We start from the raw sequence: 10,559 nt of genomic DNA, 5'->3' as shown, positions 1-10,559 counted from the left end.
CCCCCCTCAACATTCCTCTCCTACCAGATGAGAAATCAATCTGACTCCAGAGCCCCCAAGACCATCTGTAGACAAGTCCTCGAAAGTACCCTGGCATCCACCTCTGGCCGGGGTCCGGCTGCTATCCCACAAAGCAGCCCACCCCCACCTCTTCTTCCCTCCGACTTCCAAAGCTCAGCATGGGCAGGGATGATGGGGTGCCCAGAGTGTGTGTCCAGTAGTCAGCCCATGCTCCAAGAGCCAACAGCAACAGCATCTCACAGCAGACTCTGCTGCCATCAAGCCTATGGTTAGGGCTGACAGACACCACTACTTAGCAACACCCATACTCCCACCAGCTTTCAGGGAGAGCCTCCACCACTAACAGAAATTGCTCTGTTCCCTGCTAAGCCCAGGAGGGAAATCCAGAGGGAAAATCTGAGCTAGAGATCTTGGCCAGCCACCTGAGGAAAAAGGCATTCCCCAGGATGTCCATCTGGACTTTCCAGTAAAGGAGCCTTGTGGGACTCCAGCTTGGCCACAAACTCACTGTGATCTCTGGCACCCTAACACTCTCAGGCCTCCTGTGGCAGAGAGTATAACTGACAAATGCCCCCAGCTTATTCACATGGAGGCCACGCTTCCCACCAACTGTTCCCAACCAATCAATGACTCCATGTGCAGCAGGGACATGAACACAGACCCATTCCTGCAAGATAGGGATCCTCTGACAGGCGACCTTGGCTTCTGGAGTTCCCATCAACCCAACAGAAATTTGTCTAAGAACTGCAAGGCAGTCAAACATCCTTCCTACCCTTCCTTCTTTCCTCCCTTCCTCCCTCCCTCCCTCCCCCTCCTTCTGGTGCTCCTTCACACGCAGCAGCCTGATAGCTCTCCCTGTATCCGCTAGCTCCCTCCCCTTTTTCCCCCTTCCCCAATAAATCTCTTGCAAGTCTAGTCCCATCTTGGTCTCTGCTTCTCCAAGGACCTGAACCAAAATGGGGAGTATAATATCATCCCTCTCTTGGCACCTTCAAAGAAGAAAAAAAAAAATCACTGTAAGAACCTTTAACTTCATGTCAGGGAAGTACTATCTTTATCCTCAAAGATTAAGAAACTGAGGCACAGAGAGATTAAGTAACTTGCCCAAGGTCACACAGTGAGCAAGTAGCACAGCCAAATTTGAACCACTTTTCTCCAGAGTTCATTGTCTTAACCACTACACTGAACCTACTTTGTGGGAACAAGGAACGAACAAAAGGAGTAAATATATGGAAAGTGCTCAGTGTATATTAGCCATTATGATAAAGCCTAAACAAATACAAGGTGATAATGAAATGAGGATGTTAATGATAAGAGCCCCTGGGACTGAGCTCACCACTCTGGCCCACGGTTAAGACATGATTTTTCATCCTCACAACATCCCCACAACTTATCCCTATTATTATTTCCACTTTAAAGAAGCTAATGGATGCTGCAGCCATGACTGGGAGCTGGATCACTCCAATTCTTATTCAGGTGATAGTGGTAATGATATTTAATCCCAAGCAAAGGTGCTGAAAGGGAGCAAGGAAGAAATGTCCCAAGGAGGGTCCAGTGACCCAGGAAATCTGAGCCCAATCTTGGTCTCAGCATAGTGACTGGGAGACATGGACAGGTGACAGATTATGACCAGAGGGAGGAGGGCAGGCCTATGTGGACTGCACCCTACTAGAGACTTAGGGCATAAGAGCAGTCCCAGGCTGAGAATCAGCCCGCAGGGCTCTGTTCCCATCTCTGCCTCCTCATGTGTGATTTTGAACAGGCTACCTAACCTCTGCAAGCCAAAGATACCAACCTCTCAGGACTGTTGCCAGTATTAAGTAAAATAGAAACGATGTGGCATACAGCGGGGGCTCAATGAGTGGTAGTTCTCTCCAACAGGGAAAGGGAACAGGAGAGTTTAACTTGACCCTGAAGCCAGTGGGAGTAAAGGCTCTGAAATATTCTCCAGGTCAAAGATGCCCCCAAAGACGAAAAAATCAGGGAAGGTCTAGGGAAATCAAGCCAGGCGAAGGAGTATGACTTGCCAGATCATCCAAAAGGGTATTTTATGACAACACAAAAGGTGGAATGATACTGGTGGCTAAAGCTCAGGGAGTGCTTTCTTCAGAGACCAACACCAATGGCAGTGCAGAATCAGCTCACATGACTCACTCAATGGTCGTATGAATTGGATCTTATCACACACATGATATAGATAAGGAAACTAGCTGAAAGAGATAAAAGAGTCTGCTCAAAGTCGTACACAGATGGTACAGGCAGGCCAGGTGTGTCCAACACCAAAGTTCATGTTCTTCATCACCCTGTTGGAACAAGACATCTCTCCTGCAGTCTATGCCCTGTCATACCTGACATTTACAGAAAACTTAGAAAAGAACACAGAGCTCTATTCCAATATTCTGCCAACTTTCAAAAACACTTCATCTACTGAGTTCAGGTTTTAATGTCCTCCGCCAATTTTCCCCATCCCAAAACTGGATAGGGAAGGGGAGCCAGGGACAGAAAAAATAATAAAACCTCTTCATATATGCTTTTGGAAGAGTGATGGGGGCAGGGATTTTGCATTTTAAAACTTTAAAGGTACAAAAAAAAAAAAAAACAAAACCAGGCTCATGAAGGGATCTGATTTGCCTTCTGGAAAATAAAAAGGCACACAGAAGTTGACTGGGAGTAAAATCACTTTGTAAATTATACAAACGTCCTGTAATCGAGATTTGTGCATAATGATGAGCCCAGATGTAAACTAAGGCAGGAGACAGGGCCTCAAAGCAAAGTCTGCAGTGCTGGCATCCAGCGCCCCGCCTGCCTCAGGGCTGAGGGGCCTCTGGGGCCCATATCCACCCCCACCCCCACCCCCGCCCCGCGTCCCAGGCGTCCCCAAGTGCCTGGCACTGGCCAGGTCCCGGAGCTCCCACTGAAAAGACCCAGACGAAAGGTTAGCAAGACCTGCAAACTCCCCCTACAGCCAGGGGACGCCCAGGGGCGCCGGCAGAGTTCTCGAACACTCTTCCCTACCGGAAACCCGGAGGCCACTGGCCAGCTCGGTCCTACGAGTCCGAGAGCGTGGGCCGAAAAACAGTGGGGGGACTAAAGTGCGCGAAGCGGGGACCCGCACGGAATGACGTACCTGCCTCAGCTGGGCTTTCGGCGCCGCGGGCTTTTTAATGCGGGACTGCTTGCCCCTTCGCAGCGCACCCTGGGAAATGTAGTTTCACCCCTCCGTCCGTCCTGGCTTGTCCTCCCCAAAAAACTAACTCCGAGCTCTTTATTGCACGGGTACGCAGATCTGGTGAGGGCAGCGCTTTCCTAAAAGGCATGTGAGTTCAGATCGGGAAAGGAAGTGAGAATAGAAGGTGGCTCCGTTGCCCAGCAAAACTACAACTCCCAGAGGAACGAATGCGTCTTAGAGACGCAGGCTCGTTTTCTGGGACTCGAGGTTTTGCGTTTGGGGTCTGTTTAGCTCCCTAGCCTGGACATGGGGCAGCTGCTTATCTCGGAAGAAAATAAAATCCACTGGGGCGGGGTGGGGGGGGGGGTTGGATAACAACAGCTGTTGCCCGAGCCTAAGCGGCTACTGTTGGATTGACAGTTGGCTAGTGCTTTTGCGGGTTTCATTACATGGGTCCTTCAGGAAGAAACTTTCCAACTTTGCAGTAGGAAGAGGATCTGGAAGCTTTTGGAAAAGTGAATGGCAGCATTGTTTGTAATAGCGAAAAATTGGAAACACCTTTTCTCCAGGGTACATCCATGCCATGGAATACTATGCAGCAATTACAAACAAGGAAGTAGAACTGTGTGTACAATAGGGAACAGTGCTCAAGATATTTTGTTAAGGGGAAAAAAGTTGTAGAACCGTATATACAGGAAGCCACTAGTCAAAAATAATGTATATGGACACGTAGTATTGTAACAGTATGGGGACTGCTAGGGATGGGGATGGGCAAGGAGAACTTGAGTTTCATCGCTATTGTTTGAATTTTTCTTACAGATACATACTTTCTGAATCTACTGTGGTCAGTAGGGAGCCTGAGAGGCCTTGGCATCAGTCTCAAAGAAGATGAGGGACCCGGCTCATACTCCGTGTAACAGCCGGTCACTTGGCTACTCTGTATCTCCTTGTCACCGCCTGTAAAACAGGTTAATAATAGTATCAAATGCCTGAGATTGTTGTGAGGATAACTTCTTGACTCCATGGTAAATGCTCAAAAAATATTGACCATTAATAGGATTATTTTTATTGTTGCCCTCCGCCTGTTGCCTCATTAAAGCAGGGTCTTTGGTTTGTCCATGATTGTATCCTCAGTCTCCAAAACAGTGCCTAGGACATTGTAGGTGCTTAAAACAATTTGTCAAATGAATGAATAACCAACGATTCCCTAGTCATCCCCCAACTACCTCACCTCCTCCCCCCAATCTCTCTCCTTCCCTTGGTCTTCTCCCCCTGGAGTCATTACCCCTCTTCACTTGGCCCAGGTCTGACCCTCCCACTTCAGTGCCTTCTCTTTCCTCTGTGAACCCAGGAAGCCTCCAGGGAAGTGATGAGCTGTCTCCCCCTGCTGCTGTTCTCAGCAGTGCAGCTCCCCGCTCTGCAGTGGAGTGGAAGGCAGGGATGCCTACAACTGCCCCTCTGGCAGAGGCTCAAGGAAAACCGTGGAGCTCAGAGGCAAAGGGGTTCACCCCACTTCCTAGGATAGGCATACTGAGGTAGGGAGCTCCATAGTCACTCTAGTATTCCTTGGTCTGAGTAGCAAAGATACCTGCAAACACCCCCACCAGCCAGTGGACACCCAGGGGCACTGGCAGAGTTCTCCGACATTCTTCCCTGTCGGGAACCTGGAGGCCACTGGCCCAGCTCAGTCCTGCCGAGATCCTGTTAAAAAGAACATTTTTAATAAGGCGAAGCCCTCAGCACAATCTGTCAGCAATATACATAACAACATGTAGCTTTCTGCTCTGTATATAGTCCCACTGTCTGGGGTAGATAGACCCATAAAAATAAAAGTTCTGATGCTATAATCTAGGACAGAGTATGGTGGTTAAATACAAAGGTGTGAAATCAGACAAATGCTCCTTAATTTCCATTACTTTCTTACTGTGTGAGCAAGACACTCAATCTCTCTGAGCCTCATTTTCTTCATCTGTAAGAATACAAGAGTATTTGCCTAATCAGTTTGTTGGGAGGATTATGTGCTAATGCACACAAAAGGGTTAGCACAGTGCCTGGCCAGATTAGGCATCCAATTTCCTTGAATGCTGCCGGAGTGTGAGGGCCCAGATTTGGCTTCTTGGAGGAGGTGCAATCTGCAAGGCCCAAGATGAGATTTATGCCTGCTGCTGGTAGCAGGCAATAGCTCTGGGAGCCAGGACTACCCACAGGGATAGCTTAGGTTGGGTTCCCTAGATGCAGAGCCTGAGACAGGGATTCTTGTGCAAATGATTTATTAGGGCAGTGAGGGAAGCAGGATAGGGCAGGGGAAGAAACCAAGCAAAGATGTCTAGCCTCGGTCTGATCCTACAGTGAGCTCTGAGGCATAAAATGCAACACAAGTTTTATCTCTCTCAGAAGCAAGGGAGCTGGGCTTTGTATCCCACATCACTCATTCACAGGCTGTGGGCCACTGGGAGATGGGGAAAGGAGGAGCATAATTTCCCAGGTATGTCTGGATGAACAGCTCGTGTGGACTGAGGACAATTCTCCAGAGAAGGGTGAAACTGTGAGTCATTAGCTGCCAACACAACAACTGAGAAAAGTGGAAAATGGGTGCAACATTGCTGTAAAAGCGTGTAACCCACAGCATTTACTACAGGAACAGTAGAGGAGACATGGGAACTACCTGGCTGAGGAAAATGGAGAGAGGATATTAAACTCTTCTGCTGGGTCTTCCAAGGAGAAAACAAAAAAGCTGTTATGGTTGTTAAAAATTATTTTGGGGGGGCGCCTGGGTGGGTCAGTTGGTTAAATGTCTGCCTTCAGCTCAGGTCATGATCTCTGGGTCCTGGGATTGAGCCCCACATTGCCCTTCCTGCTCAGTGGGGAGTCTGCTTCTCCCTCTCCCTCTGCCCCTCCTCTCTGATCGTGCACTCTCTCTCTCTCTCTTTCTCAAATATATAAATAAAAGTTATTTTGTAAAGATTTATTTATTTAGGGGCACCTAGGTGGCTCAGTCGTTAAGCGTCTGCCTCCGGCTCAGGTCATGATCCCAGGGTTCTGGGATCGGGTCCCGCATCAGGCTCCCTGCTCGGCAGGAAGCCTGCTTCTCCCTCACCCACTCCCCCAGCTTGTGTTCCCTCTCTCTCTCTGTCTCTCTCTGTCAAATAAATAAATAAAATCTTTAAAAAAAAAGATTTATTTATTTATTTGAGAGAGTATGCACACAAGTGGGGTGGCAGAGGCAGAGGGAGAGAGAGAATCTCAAGCAGTCTCTCCACTGAGCGTGAGGCCAGCAGAGGGGCTCAATCTCACAACACTGAGATCATGACCTGAGCCAAAATCAAGAGTCCAACGCTTAACCAATTGAGCCACCCAGGTACCCCGAGTGTTTTAATTTTTAAAACGTCCAATTCTTGATCTCAGCTCAGGTCTCACAGTCTTGAGTTCAAGCCCTGCATCAGGCTCAATGCAGGGTGTGGAGCCTACTTAAAAAAAAAAAAAAAGGAAAAAATAAATAAAAATTAAAACAGAGACTTGATAGAATAAACAACCAACCCTGTCTGGAGAGATTTTAAGTGTACTTCATCATTAAGTGGACCCTCTTCCCCAAAGCCTGACCATTGCCATTAACAAATGTCTTGTGCAGTATTTTCCAAAGAGCGCTTCTGTAAGATGTTAACAAGTGTTGCTGCAGACGGGTTTTAGAACCATTAAACAAAGGTAGACAGGCTTATTGTCTTCTCACAAATTTAAGAAACCAATATACTGGATAAACAAAGTATAGTATTTCTATGCAATGGAGTGGTATTCAGTCATAAAAGAATGAAATACGGACACATGCAATAACATGGGTGAGCCTTGTAAACATTATGCTAAGTGAAAGAAGTCAGACATGAACGACCATATTTTGTATGATTCCATTTATATGAAATATTTAGAAGAGTGAATCCATAGATACAGAACACAGTGGTTTCCAGGGGCTAGGGGGAGGGAGCGTGAGGCATGGTTGCTTAATGGATACAGGATTTTCTTTTGGGATAAAGAAAATGTTTTGGAACTAGATAGAAGTATTGGTTACAAAGTATTGTGAATGTACTAAATACACTGAATTGTATGCTATAAAGTGGTTAATTTCTGGGTGCCCCCTCCAAACAAAATTAAAATCAAAATACCAAAACGGTTAATTTTATGTTCTGTGAGTTTCACCTCAATTTAAAAAACAACAAGCTCAGTTGCTAATGGGGTGTCACCATTCTCAGGCCTTCTTGGTGGACAAAGGTGGGGAAAAAATACCTATACGCATGGAGAACTTTACACTAACATATAAAGCATTTCACACACAGGTTAGGGAATCCTTTTGTAGAGGAGCATCTCACAGGACCTGCACAACTTTGAGAAGGCTGATCCAGTGCATGGAACATTGGTAGGAAATGGTTCCCTTGAAATGAGTCCCCCAGGGCACTAAGGATGGGGCACAAATGGAAGGATGACTTCTATTTTAGTCAGCATCTTTCTTCTGCTGTTTTGTATGGCTTTTGAGAAACTGCTTCTCTGATCTGTACCTCAATTTACCCACCAGAACAATGGTCTCCATTGATATAACTGAAAGGACCGTAAAAAAAAAAAAAAAACTTTCTATTTTGGTAGTGCCTGGCTGGTTCAGTCAGTAGAGTGTGTGACTCTTGGTCTTGGGGTTGTGAGTTTGAGCCCCACGTCAGTTGTGGAGATTAAAATAGTCTTAAAAAAAAAAACCTTGACATTTTTAATGATGTGTGCCAGAGTGCTTTGCTAGATCTCAATCTCTTAGAAGGTAGGGTCCAATTTTTCAATTTCAGAGTGCCCTCCACTGTGTCTTGCATATAAGCAATAGGTAGTACATATTATATATGAATGACCTTGGACGAGCCACATAACCTCCTTGAGCTGCCTGCCAATTCACTTCTGCCAGAGCTAACTAAGAAATAATTTCATTAATTTAATCAATATTTCTTGAAGGTCTGTTTGGACCTACAAAAGCCAGTCCCCTGCTCTCTAATAGTTTCTTATCCACTGAGCTAATGATAATAAAAGACACCATCAGCTGAAATGTCTTCAATCTATTCATTTAATATTTAATTTAGATCATCAACATTTATTTATTTGTTTGTTTGTGAGAAAGTGGGGGGGTAGAGGGAGAGGGAGAGAGAATCTCAAACAAACTCCCCACTGAGGATGGAGCCAGACTTGGGGCTCCATCTCATGGCCCTGAGATCATGACCTGAGCTGAAACCAAGAGTCGGATGCTTAAGGGATTGAGCCACCAGTTGCCACAACATACAGATCGCTTTTTTTTTTTTTTTAAGATTTTATTTATTTGACAGAGAGAAAGACAGCCAAAGAGGGAACACAAGCAGGGGGAGTGGGAGAGGGAGAAGCAGGCTTCCCGCGGAGCAGGGAGCCCAACACAGGGCTCGAACCCAGGACCCTGGGATCATGCCTGAGCCAAAGGCAGACGCTTAAGGACTGAGCCACCCAGGCGCCCCCATACAGATCACTTTTAATCTTTGCTCTTACAATGTTGTAACAAATAGCCATCTCTGTATGTAACTAAGAAAATGTGTAAATAGGATACTTTCTTACAAATTGTTAGGTCAAATGGTGTGTGCATGTGTAATTTGAAGATATTACCAAGTTACTCTTCTTACAGGCTGTACCAATTTCCAGTCACACTGACAGCATATATGAATCCTGTTCCCCACATTCTTGCCAAGATAGTTATCAAGCTTTTTGGTTTTTGCCAATCTGAATAGGTGAGAAATGATATTTCGGTGTGGTTTTAATTTGCATTTATTTTATTAAAAGTGAAGCTCAGAGGGGCGCCTGGGTGGCTCAGTCATTAAGCATCTGCCTTCGGCCCAGGTCTTGGTCCCAGGGCCCTGGGATCAAGCCCCGCATCTGGCTCCCTGCTCGGCGGGAAGTCTGCTTCTCCCTCTCCCACTCCCCCTGCTTGTGTTTCCTCTCTCGCTGTGTCTTTCTCTGTCAAATAAATAAATAAAATCTAAAAAAAAAAAAAAAAAAAAAAGAGTGAAGCTCAGAAAATAATGGCTGGTGAGGATGTAGAAAAACGGAAACCCTTGTCACTGTTGTGGGAATGTAAAATGGTCCACCCATTATGGAAAATATTATGATGGTTCCTTGAAAAATTAAAAACAGAACTGTCATATGATACAGCAATTCTACTGCTGGGTATATATATAAAAGAATTGAAAGCGGGGACTTAAAGAGAGGTTTGTATACCCATGTTCATAGTGGCTTTGTTTACAATAGCCAAAAGATGGAAGCAACCCAAGTGTCAATTGACAAATAAATGGATAAAATGTGGAATATACAGACAATAGAATATTATTCTGCTTGAAAAAGGAAGGAAGTCCTGACACATGCTACAATGTGGATGAACATTGAGGACATTATGCTAAGTGAAACAAGCCAGACACAAAAGGACGGATAGTGTCCTCATGCTGATATGACTTCATAGTCGAATTTATAGAGATAGAAGGTAGAATGGTGGTTGTCAGGAACTGGGGGTGGGGGAGGAAAAATGTGAGGAGACATTGTTTAATGGGTACAGAACTTTTCAGTTTTGCAAGATGAAAAGAGCTCTGTGGATGGATGGTGGTGATGGTTGCACAACACTGTGAATGTACTTAAAGCCACTGAACTGTACACTTAAAAATAGTTCAGATGGTAAAATTCATGTTATGTGTATTTTACAATTTTTAGAAAACAGAAGCTCTGCATCTTTTCATATCAGAGCCATTGTGTTTCCTTTTTTTGTGAACTGTTTACATAATTTTCACATTTCTTATTGGTTTCTTGGTCCTCTTACTGATTTACAAAAGCACTTTATATTAGCTCTTCACCTTTTAATATAAATTGCAAAAATGTCTCCCATTTTTTATTAACTTGGTTTTTGATGGTGGTGGTTTTTAGCTAGCTATGAGGTAGAGATCTGACTGAAACATGTTTAAACCATTTTATTATGGAAAACCCCAAACACATGCAAAAGTGGAAAACAATGTTATAATGAACCCCAAGTAACCATCATCCCCCCCACTCCAACAATGACCAATCCAGTCAACCCCATTGTATCCATACCTCCACCCAAACCCAGATAATTTTGAAACAAACCCCAGATATCTTATCATTCTATAAATACAATTTCAGGATATATTATTAAATGAGGTCTCTTAAACAAAAAACTAACCATAACACCATCAGCACACTTAAAATTAATAATAATTACTTAATACCCAATGGTCAGTGTTCAAATTTCCCCTATTCTTTTTTTTTAAGATTTTATTTATTTATTTGAGAGAGAGAGAATGAGAGATAGAGAGCACGAGAGGGA

This window comes from Zalophus californianus, chromosome 17 (genome assembly GCF_009762305.2).
Source record: "Zalophus californianus isolate mZalCal1 chromosome 17, mZalCal1.pri.v2, whole genome shotgun sequence".
In the NCBI taxonomy this organism is placed as follows: Eukaryota; Metazoa; Chordata; class Mammalia; order Carnivora; family Otariidae; genus Zalophus; species Zalophus californianus.
The sequence above is the reverse complement of the archived record's forward strand: the minus strand, read 5'-3'. Positions refer to the sequence as shown.